Source organism: Elephas maximus, chromosome 2 (assembly GCF_024166365.1).
Source record: "Elephas maximus indicus isolate mEleMax1 chromosome 2, mEleMax1 primary haplotype, whole genome shotgun sequence".
Classification (NCBI taxonomy): domain Eukaryota; kingdom Metazoa; phylum Chordata; class Mammalia; order Proboscidea; family Elephantidae; genus Elephas; species Elephas maximus.
This window is the reverse complement of record NC_064820.1, coordinates 127,550,879-127,562,997: the sequence shown is the minus strand read 5'-3', so window position 1 is coordinate 127,562,997 and position 12,119 is coordinate 127,550,879. Positions and strand designations below refer to the sequence as shown.

The 12,119-nt window shown below is 37.7% G+C and overlaps 1 protein-coding gene across 1 annotated transcript in view; it reads left to right on the top strand.

The window, feature by feature from the left end:
• CHSY3 (chondroitin sulfate synthase 3) overlaps positions 1-12,119 on the top strand; it is a 285,846-nt gene that overhangs the window by 148,193 nt on the left and 125,534 nt on the right. The gene's annotated exons all lie outside the window — the stretch shown is intronic.

Genomic DNA, 12,119 nt, shown 5'->3' with positions numbered 1-12,119 from the left:
TGGGGTAAGAAAAAGTCTTCTCCTGACTCACATAGCCACAGGGGCTGGCGAACCCAAGATTAGAGGCTGGAAGACAAGACTGTTGCAGGCTTCTCCTGACTTACGTAGCTGCAGGGCCTGGCGAACCCAAGATCAGCAGGCCAGAGAGCAGGGCTGTTGCTTACAGGCTGTGAAGATCGATGAATCTCAAGATTGGGAGGCAAGCCCACAGGCAAGCTGCCGGCTCAAGTCCCAAGAGCCAGAGGTCAGACAAACAGGAGCCAGCTGCAGGATCCGGAACAAACAAAAGCCTTGGCAATCCAGCAGGAAGAGCTAGGCGGCAAAGGGTGGAGAGATGAAGGCTGAGGGTGTCAGTGAGCCACCACAGGACCCACCCCTGCTGGTACTACAGCAGATCCCATCATGGGGATGATCACATATTGAATCGCAACAGAGGAATGATCACAGCATTATACAGCTGCCTAAATGCTGTGAATCATGGCCCAGCCAAGTTGACTAACAATCTTAACCATCACAGCCTCATTTCAAAATCTTTAACTTAATTACTCTGCAAAGACCCTTTTTCCAAATAAGGTCACATTCAGAGCCCAGAGAGTTGATATGGATATCTTTGGGGCCCATTTTTCAGCCTACCACAGCTAACTGTTGAAGTAGTGTCTTAGTTACTAGGGCTGCAGTAACAAAAAACCAGAAAGTAGGTGGCTTTAAAGAAGATAAATCTATTTTTTCACAATTATGGAGGCTAGAAGTATGAATTCAGAGCTGGCAGAGATATGCTGTCCCTTTGTTTGCTCTAGGGGAGGATATTTTCTTATGTCTTTTAGCTTCTGTAGCCCTGGGCATTCCTTGATGTTCTTTGGCTTGTAAACTTATCCTCCGATACTGTCTTCCCCTGTGCGTGACTCTGTTTCCATGTCTGGCTTCTTGTATAAAATACCGCTTCAAAGGGATTAGGATTATGACCCACCTGACTCTGGTATGACTTTTTAATTTAACTGATAACATCTGCAAAGAAAAACCCTATTTCCCCAAACAAGGTCATATTCACCAGTGCGGAAGTTAAGACTTAACATATCTTTTGAGGCACACATTTCAAAGCATAACAATTAGGAATTCCTGGTTCTGTGGTAGGGATAGACCAGAATGTTACCAAGTGTTTTAAAGAAAACCCATTGTTGTCGAGTTGATTCCAACTCATAGCAACCCTATAGGACAGAGTAGAACTGCCCCACAGAGTTTCCAAGGAGCACCTGGTGGATTCGAACTGCTGACCTTTTGGTTAGCAGCAGTAGCAGTTAACAACTATGCCACCGGGGTTTCCAGTGTTTTCAAAAGTATCATAGAATTCTCAAAACAGTTACCAACACAAAACTAGTTTTTTTCACATCCAAGAAAGAATGTATATGTCACATGGGACTCTCAAGAGAGAAGAGTATCCTGAGGTGGATTAAAAATAATGTAGTGATTTTGTAACTTTAAAATTCATACATATAGCTATATTTGTTAATGAAATCTAGAGTATGAGCCACCTTTAAAAAACAAAAAATGAAATGAAATAATGTACAAGGAAATCCTTCTTTCTACACACCAGAAACTAAATTTCCAAGTATCAGGCTTAGAGGTTAGCACATATTATATTTATTTTATTAATTTGCATATTTGTCAGAATTTATGAAGTTTTTCTTCCAATGAATAATTTATTCAAGTGTCATATATATCACATTGAAATAAATAATGACCTTATTTTTAAGGTAAATACTACTTTTCTCTGCCTGTCCAAATTTTTTAAGCATGTAGAGAAAATACAGATTATTTTTCAGATAGGAATCAGTGCCCAAATAAAAAACAGACTTTCATTTAAAAACAATTTTGTATTCAGTAGATAATAAATAGCTCCTGGACTTTTTTGAGTGTGGCTTCTTTAAGCATTCTTTTCCTTTTTGTATTTCAAAATCATTTATTTTGAAATTCAACAATATAATTTAGTACCCTTATATAAAATGGAAAATCTGCTGCAAAAAATCTCTTTGAAGTTTTAACAAGCAAAGATACCACTTTTATGACTAAGGTACATCTCACCAAAGCTATGGTCTGCTTCAGTAGCATTACATGCATCCAAAACTGGACAATAAAAAAGGAAGACAGAAGAAGAATTGTGCATTCAAGTTGTGGTGTTGGCAAAGAAAATTGAATATACCATGGACCGACAGAAGAATGAGCAAATCGGTATTGAAAGACGTACAACCAGAATGTTCCTTAGAAGCAAGCATGGTGAGATTTTGGCTCATTTACTAAGCAATTGGACATCAGGAAAGACCAATCACTAGAAAAGGATTAGTAGAGGGCCAGCAAAAGGGAGAAAAATCCACAATGAAATGGATTTGCACAAAAGCCACAACAATGGACTCAAACATACCAAAAATCATGACGATGGCACGGGAGCAGGCAACATTTTATTCTGTTATTCGTAAAACCATCATGAGTTAGAGCCAACTTGACAATAACTAACAATGTTAAATGACTACATACTTTCTTTTTTTACTTTTTAATTTTTCTTACCTTTTCGAAACTGTACATTTTTAAGATTTTCTTATTATAACAAATAATCTGAGCAATAGTTTTGTGAATATACGGCTGATGACCTGAATCTCATTAGCAGTTTATATTTGGGGGTGGGGAGGAGGTGGAAGAAAGAGCTGATAATGAAGAAAGAAAAAAACTCTCAACATAAATGAATAAACTGTGTGACTTTTAAAATATTTTTTGGAGCTCAACTTTCACTTACACACTGCCCCGATTGTCGTAAGACCCACAAACCTGGGAACGTTCCAGTCATGCAGTTTTTACTATAGTAAAATATTCTTATTCCTTGTTGTGGCATCTCAAACATGCATCTGTATAGTAGTTCTTTTTTTTTTTTTTTTTTGTGATCTCTCTTCTCCCTTTTTCCCTAAATGTCCATCTTCATTCCACAAGAAAAACTATTGTTATTATTGTTGCTATTTTTATTATTAAATATCTGCAAAGGGTGCCCAGTCTTTTTTGTAAAATTAGTATATTCACCTGCCCCCCACCCCACCCCCAACATTATACACTAATTAGGGAAGGGAGTACTGACTAGGAAGTTCCTCACAGGGAAGTCCTTGAAGGTGACTGTAGGAAAAATCACTCTTACTCACTGAACTTGCCTCCCTGAATAAACTCTAAGAAAAGAAGAGCCACAGGAGGTTTGGAACATACATACAGATACCAAAACATATATACCAAATACGGATACAGATATACCAAAGATTTAGAAAGCAACTGACTTGGCACTTGAGCTGAAGAAAATTTTACTTTTAAAAACATTTTCATCATCAATTCGTAAGCTGATTGGCATTGCTCTCTAACAGTACCATTAGCAGTCATTTTTAGGTGGGCAGTTCGAATCCACCAGGCACTCCTTGGAAACTCTATGGGGCAGTTCTACTGTGTCCTATGGGGTCGCTATGAGTCGGAATCTACTCAGCTGCACGGGGTTTGGTTTTGGTACACTATGTCAGGAAACCCTGGTGGTGAAGTGGTTAAACGCTACAGCTGCTAACCCAAAAGTCAGCCATTCAAATCCACCAGGCACTCCTTGGAAACTCTATGGGGCAGTTCTACTCTGTCAAAAAACCTGTCCAGGTACTTTACACATATTCTCCCCAGTCCCCACAGCAGGCCTGTCACTTAGGTATAAAGTCTGTTTTACGTGGAGTAATTGAGGTTGACAGAGGTTAAGGAATTTGCACAAAATTATACAGTGGCTGAGCCAGACCTGGAGATGAGGTCTATTTATTGCCCCAATTCTTCACTGACCATCCATTTTGTGTTTGGAATGAGGGAGCGGTTTCGAAATTGTTTCTGCTTGCTCTAGGCAAGACTCAGAAGCAAACCTACTTCTGTGGCACATGTTAAGAATTTAGAAAACAGCACAAATAATTTTGGTAATTTGGGAAACAGATGAATGTCTTGTCCGCTACTCACTGGCTTAACGTTTTGTGTAATGAATATACTATGTTTAAATCCTCATATTTCTGAATCTTCATCTAGAGCCAAATCTGAGAGCCTTCCCAAGGGCAAGGGCAAGGGCTGGTCCCAGAATTCTCCCAAATAATTTGCAGGGTCCGGGAAGTTAAGTCCAAACAAAGTAACTTAGCATGAGGAAGGCATAAAGCTGGCTAGGCTACCAAATAATCATGCTTCGTATGACAAACTATTCTCTTTTCCCTCCTTCTGGTGCCGCCTTTGTGTTAAGTTTAAAGAAATGCCTCTCTGATAGCTGCCTAAAGGGGATATTTTCATTGTGAACAGGCCAGGGATTCATGTGTATTTTCTACTTTGCATGCATCAGTTTTTGAGAGCAGGTTCTTTTTCTTCTCTACTCTGTGTGCAATGATTTCCTGCATGTTCTGTGAATAGAGCTTGCTTTCTGTAACTCATTCACCTGGAAGAAGTCCATTGTTTTGTTCCTACTGAGTCAACAGATGCAAATGCCTCTGAACAATTGAATTTATTTAAAAATCTGTTGCTGTTTTTTGTGGTGGTTGTTTGGGTTTGTCTTTAAAATATGAACTTAGTGTTCATTATTTTAAAAGAATAAATTCTTTGCGGGAAGAACAACACTGTTGCTGGCTAATAAAATATGTGACATTTAGAACTGTGGTGTAAAGTCCTCTCTTAACAATGTTTGAATATTCATTGAAGAATTAGTGGTAACCCTAAGCCTCTTGGGGGTGGGGGTGGGAAGCCATGTAGGTCTGTGGTCCTCATCTTTTCTTTTCTTTGGGAAATTCTGAGTGCAGGGACTTAAAGGCACTTCCTGTAATAAGAGGTTGCATAGTGGTGGTTATACTACCTAAGGTCTGTCCTTTACATGAGTCTTTCCTATCACAGACCACCGAAGACTCTCCTTGAGAACCCTGCTGATTGACTTCATCACTCAAGAAAAGTTGTTTAAGTGTCATGCCTTTTGATATCACTGCTGTTTCCCCACTGTATAAAAGGATGAGAGAAAGATGTATTTCTTTTTTGATGTTTGGTCTAATATGTTAATATGTTCATAAACTTATTGTCTCACATCATTGTTTAATTCAAGACTTTATTACTTTCTCCTTTAAATTTTTTTTTGATACTATGTGTTTTCAGTAATGGGAGGGATGCTTACTGAATGTGTTCAAATTTTTGGTTGGTAATGCGGATTTTGAGAAATATCATGTGGGCAGACATTTTCCCACAAAATGTTGGCAGTAGCCTGATGTGCTGTTTAGTGGGCTCTGAGTGTCCCAAAGATTTTTGAAGGGTGATGCCTTCTGTTTTGTTATATTGGGCACCTCTGGTTTTCCAAACATGACACACTCAAAAAAAAAAAGCAACAACAAACTCCCTAACTATCACCAGGAAGCCGTAAGTATGCTTACAAGGATTATCTAACTGTACAAAAGCCAAAAGAGACAAAAGTTTGACTCAATCATGCTTCCTGGATGCACCTAAGCCTCCTACCTTAGTGAATTTTAGCCAAATGAGTTTTCATTTTTCACCATTACACAAGCCCCCACTGGAGGGCACCAAATACTTTCAGTGGGAAAAGTTGCCTCCCAAGAAACCTGAGAGCCCAGAAATGTTTGTGGGCAGCTGTTGGCCCAAGAATCATAAAAGGATTCATCACAACCATTCAACAACTTTTCCAGTTTGGTGAGATCCCACCTAACTAAGCTGAAATGTCTGGTTCACAGCCTCCTTTGTCATATTGGTTCATGGCCCACAATTTTCCTAATTCTAAACAATTTCCTTTTTCAGGCTGCTTTATATTATATCAATGTGTTTTTAGTTCTATTGCATTAACTCATTATTCCCAAATACGTACTGGCTTCTGCATTGGAAAATAAACCAAAAATTGGATGCATCATGTCCTGAGACTACAAAAAAGCCACAGATCTTTGCCCTCATTTCTCCATGTTTCTTCAAAGCAGCTGTATTAGTTGCCAATGGTTGCCAAAACAAAAGGCTGAAAATTGCGTGGTTTGTAAGAACGGAAATTACAGTCTCACAGTTTTGGGTGCTAGAAGTCCAGTTCGGCATGTTGGCCAGGCCATGCTACCTCGAAAGTCTCTACGGGAAGATTTTTTTTTTTTTTTTTTTTGGTCTCTCTCAGCTTCTGGTAGCCCTGGGTGTTTCTTAGCTTGTAGGTGCATCTTCACATGGCCATCCTCCCTCTCTCTGTTTCTCTCTGTCTTTTCTCCTTTTTTATAAGGACATCGCTCACACTGGATTAGAATCCATCTTACTCCAGTATGACACCTCATGTTAACTGATAACATCTTTAAAGATCCTTTTTCCAAATATGATGATTTTCTCAGGCATCAGGGATTAGGACTTCAGTATATCTTTTGTGGGGACACAATTCAATCCATAACGCCAGCCTTTTCTACCATGTCTAAGATTTCTGTTAATCATTCCTTTTTAGTCTCCCTATTCTTATTTTTCTCTCTTAACATATTCCAGAGGATACATGGTTGATTATTGAGTCCCTGACCAAATTCTTCTTTCCCTAGTAATTTCAAACACAATTATACAGAGTGTTATTCCAGAACACTCAGAGTATAATCTTTTTCTACCTGTAAAATGATGGAGCATGATGAACCATGGAAGCCACTTAGGCAACCTCCTTTATTTGAGCAATAAGAGAACTGAGAAGCATAAAATTTAAGTGACTTGTCCATAGTTCGACAAGCAATTATAACCTAGATCAAGTTTGAACTTAAGACTCCATACTGTAAGTCCAGAGTGATTTCTATACTGATCTTCCCTCAAAAGGAAGTTGAACTGGGATATTCAGCACTGTAGGACTTGCCTAGCCCAAAGGTAGTATGAGAAAAAAACAGAGCATAGCATTCCTAACAACTCCAGGAATTCTGTTCAGTCATCAAGTAGGTGAAAATTCAGAGTCCCATTTCTTTGTTTTTGTATTTGTATTTAATTCGCAGATGCACTTTGACATTTCTGATGTTTTCCATTTTATTGTCTAACTCTTTCATGAAGAAAATAAGGGGTCATCTTCCCTTAGTAGCCAGGCTTATCTTTCTCTCAAACCAGGAAAGGATCTGAAATGCAGGACCTAAATAAGCAGTGAGCAAAAAGCACACCTCACAATTTTGAGGCTTCTTGGCACGGTACAAGATGTGAATGTCTGCCATAGGTGTGTGGTGGCTACTTTAGAGAGGGCATTGTTTTATCCTTTGCTTTATTTACTGCCAGGCAGGCCACGGTGCTAAATTGCTTTTCAGTGACCCCCTAAGATAAGTGTTTCATAACAGTGCTTTAGAATTTTGTGAATTAACACCACATTTTCTCTTCCCGCCTGCATTTAATTTTCTTTTCTTAAAATGTATTTTGTGCCACACATCAGCTTTACCAGTTACCATCGAGTTGATTCTGACTCATAACAACCCCATATGTGTTAGAGTAGAACTGTGCTGAACAGGGTTTTCAATGGATGATTTTTCTGAAGCAGATTGCCAAGCCTTTCTTCCAAGGCACCTTTTTAGTCAGCAGCTGAGCACTAAGGGTTTGTGCTACCCAGTGACTCCTTACACACCACAAGCTGTGGTGAATTGGGATGGGGAATGGTTCTTTCCTAAAGTCATCACATCATGATTTGCTAAAACTCACAAGTAAGACTTTCTAATTACAGTGAAATATTTTCCTTCTGGAAGCCTTCCCTAATCCCCCTGGCCAAAGAGTTTCATTTTATGTATTCCAATCTTTTTTTAAGCTACAAATATCTCTGTGAATTTTCTTTCTCTGTTTTTTTTTTTTTTTTTTTTAGAAAGTAAGTTCTATTTTTTGATGCGGTTTGAGTGCAGAGATGATTTGAAAAATTATGCCATATCCTTTACAAGTTTGCACACAGGGGGCACTCATATTTGTGAATTGAATGGCTCTTTGAGGCAATGATATGTTGTTTTCTCTCCCAGTTTCTGAAATAGTTATGTTAAAAAAAGCATGAATATAGAGTATTTATGCAAAAACAGATTTTTTTCATGGTGCATATTTTTATTTAGAAGGGTTAGAGTTGTTCATAATACACAACTAGGAGGGAAATTGGAAGGAAACCAATGTCTTTGAATAACTAGATGAAATAATTATCGTTCTTAGGTGTAAAATTTGGAATGATTTGTGTTCTTTAGATTTTTGTCTTCCACGCAAGTGTATTATTTCAAAGTGTCATTTTGCTATGTGATTATTTTCTGCTGGAACAAACCATACATTCAATAGAGCATGTGCCAGGCTGACATCCTTAAGATCGTTGTAGAAACTCCTTCTTGAGATTTTCCATGTCATTTTGAAATGAAAAGACATCATGGAGGCTGGTGGGGCAGAAGGTGCTGATGGGCAGCTGCACACACAGGACCCCAGAGTGGGGCTTTCACCTGCAGACTTCTCATGGCCCAGTGATGTTATGTAAATTTACATCAGTGTCTGTCAATACATTGATTCATAGTCTTTTCTTGGGGCTAAATAAACTCACTGATACCAAAATGTCAGTTTATTAATTGAAAATAATATACACAATGTCAAGTCCAATGTATTTACATCAGTAAATAGTATATTCTTTGCCTGTAGGCAAGTGCCTAGAAAGCTATAAAACAATGAATTAAAACAAAAAGAAACGAAACAGTAGAGAGACATTGACATCTATGTGACTAGTGCATTCTGCATCAGTAAACAAGTTGCATGGAAATCTAAATTATTTGAATTTTTTTGGAGAGGATGGAATATGAAAGTAGAAAATTATGTGATTGAAATATTTAGTAAGATCATGATCGGGCTCTGAAATCCTATTGGACCCATCTATGTTTATAAGAATATACCTAAACCAATTAGAAAGACCCTTAGAGGAATATGATATGACATTCTTTTCCCTGGATTTTCGTAAGCTACTCAACCTATGTTTGGTTCTTTTGGCTTTGCTTTTCATTCCTCTTGGCTCAGTTGACCATCACCATGTCCTTGTCATCTTTTTTTCTGAATAGTTTATTGGGTCCCACTTAATATATTATAATAATGTAATAATTACCGAACCTGCGAGTGTGATCCATGTTGCTACGTGGGAGAAGAGCATAACAGGCAGAGGACAACATCAGAGCAAAAGTTTTGGCTTGTACTTCATTTATTCTGAGAATAACAAAAATGTTGGTATGGCTAGCAGGCAGAGAGCAAGAGGGAGAGAAGTAAGCGAAGAAGTGTTAAAAATGGACTATAGAAGAGCAAGGGAAGAAACAAGGAATCCAGTAATCTACAGAAGAAATGATGGTGGCTTGAATCAGGGTGGCAGCAGTGCAAGTGGTAAGAAGTAGTTAGAGTCAGGACATTCTTTAAAGATAGAGTCAACAAGGTTTGATGATGTATTGGATTTGGGATGTGAGAGAAAGAGGAGTTAAAGATAACTCCAAATATTATGGCCTGACCAACTGGAAGATAGAGTTGCCATTGACAGAAATGAGAAGAATGCTATAGAAAACATTGTTTTCCCCTCCTGTTTTATTCAGCTGTGCAGATACAGCTAAAGTGGAGAGCTGGATACATTCAGGTATATGGTTTCAAAAAGTGAGTAAAATAAACCAAGAGAGTGGCAACAGTTGGGGGCAAATGCAAGAGAAAGATTATGGTAATGGACCATGGAATTTAAGCTAAGTAAAGAAGCATGTGAGGAAATGTCTGTTGTTAGTTGCTGCTGAGTTGGCTCCAACTCATGGAGACCATATTATGACCGAACAAAATGTTGCCTGGTCCTACACTATCTCCATGATCCCTGGTATATTTGAATCTATCATTGCAGCTGTTTTGTCAGTCCATCTCATGGAGGGTTTCCTTCATTTCCACTGGCCCTCTACTTTACCAAACAGGGTGTCCTTTTCTAGCAATTGGTCCTTCCTGATGATGTGTCCAAAGTAAGCTAGTGATAGTCTCACCATCCTTGCTTCTAAGGAACATTCTGGCTGTATTTCTTCTAAGATTCATTTGTTTGTTCTTTGGCAGTCCATGGTATATTCAGTATTCTTTGCCAACACCATAGTTCAAATGCATCAGTTCTTTTTCTGTCTTTCTTTCTCACTACTCAACTTTCCCATGCACATAAGGCAATTGAAAAGACCATGGCTAGGGTCAGATGCACCTTAGTCATCAAAATGATATCTTTGCTTTTTTAAAGTTTAAAGAAATCTTTATTGGTCCTAGAGGAGTTTGATAATGTTGTGGTACAAAAAGAGTGATTTGTGATAATAGAAGATGATGCTCATATGTGGGATAATGGACATTGAGCTACTTAATATATGGATTACATTTATTGATAATAAGAGAGTATGACCTTGGGTAGAAAAGAACTGAGGTAAGGTGATAGATTAGATTGTTTGATCATTAGAGGTAAAGAGATCAGAATTTGAAGGGCAAGGATATTGGGAGGATGTTTTTTGTGGATTTTGATGTCAGCATGAATTATGACAGGTTTAATAACACTGACAATACTTAACATGAAGCCAGGAGTTAAAATTTTCAAGAATTGAGGGACAGTGGCCCAGAGTTGCCACAGTTGACTGTAACACAAAGGGCTATTAGGTGTAATTTGATGATGTGAAACCCCAAACTGGATGTTTTCATGGCACATTGGACAATATCTAGAAGTGGCAACAAAGACACCCAGTCCAACTTCTATATTTGATATTGAGTTTTTAGGAGAGAAAACAGAAGGTGAAGAGAAGGCTCAAGGTAAAGGTTGAGAATATGGCTCATCATAATTGGTGGGAATATCTGCCTTTTTTACTAGCTTGTGATCCCAAAAACATACACTGTATTTTATTCATCTTTGAGTCCCAAGCTTCTAGCACAATAAAGCTTTGTTGAATAATTTAATGTTGCATCGATTCCTAAAATTAATATAGAACTTTTTAGAAAATAAGTCTCAGTCGTAATTTATGTCAACAGAAATTTAATGTTTGTCAGTCTATAAAAAACAGTCCCCATGAATCGCTTCCTGGATATTTAGTCTCATAAATGCACAGTCAACTATAGCATGTATTATATGTAACACTTGAATATTAAGTTGACAACAGTTCTTCTTACCCCTTCTTCAACATGGCCTGTTTTCATATTGAATTTAATTTCATTTATAATTCTTTATTGGTTTTCTAGCCAACAACTAAGTGTCATTATCATACACAGAGCACTACCAATTTCTGTTAATTAGCCCTGTAATTGCAAGTGTAAGAATTGAATACACTTGAGTTTCCCATGAAAACTAAAAAATAAGATGGAAAATGCACTAATTGCCAATTTCACTTTCAGAAGATTTCGTAATTACCGAAGCATCACTCTGCTGCTTTGAATTGATGCTTCTGACTGTACATTCTGGTTCAGGTGCTCACAGGACGGAAACAGGAGTATCAATGGGGATAGTTCAAAAGTACCTGTATTACCCTCTAGCTGATCCTTTAACACTTTAAATTCATGATGTCAAATTATCGTATCTAACTTTTTAATTAACCTACTACTAGCTTTGGCATATACATAGAGAGAGAGATATATAAATAAACACATATAGTGTGTGTGTGTATCCTTTTTTTAGCTAGAATGTGTATCGAAGAAATTTTTTAAATTTAGTTTTATTGTATATAACAAATAGAAGTCTCCTAGTAAGACTACTTTTAAGGAAAGATAAAAATGAATTTGCACTTAAAACAACTAGCATCTATTGGGCACTTATTACTTGCCAATCACTATGCTGAGTACTATATGTATATTTTCTCTGTTGATTTGCCCTACAACACTTTTAAGTATTTTTTTGCAATTTAAAGATCAGGAAACTAGGATTTAGAGAGGTTAAATGACTTGTCCTAGATTGAATAGCTTATAAATGTTTGTGATAGGCTATTTACTCAGGCAGTCTGACTCGAACTCCCAAACGTTTATACACAGTGTTAGAGGCCATCCATACAACTTTACCTGGCATATCTGTGTTGCCTGAATCATAAACACCTCTGTCAGCCTACTGAACAGGGGCTTCAGAAACACTAAATCTAATATCCATAAAATGTATGTAC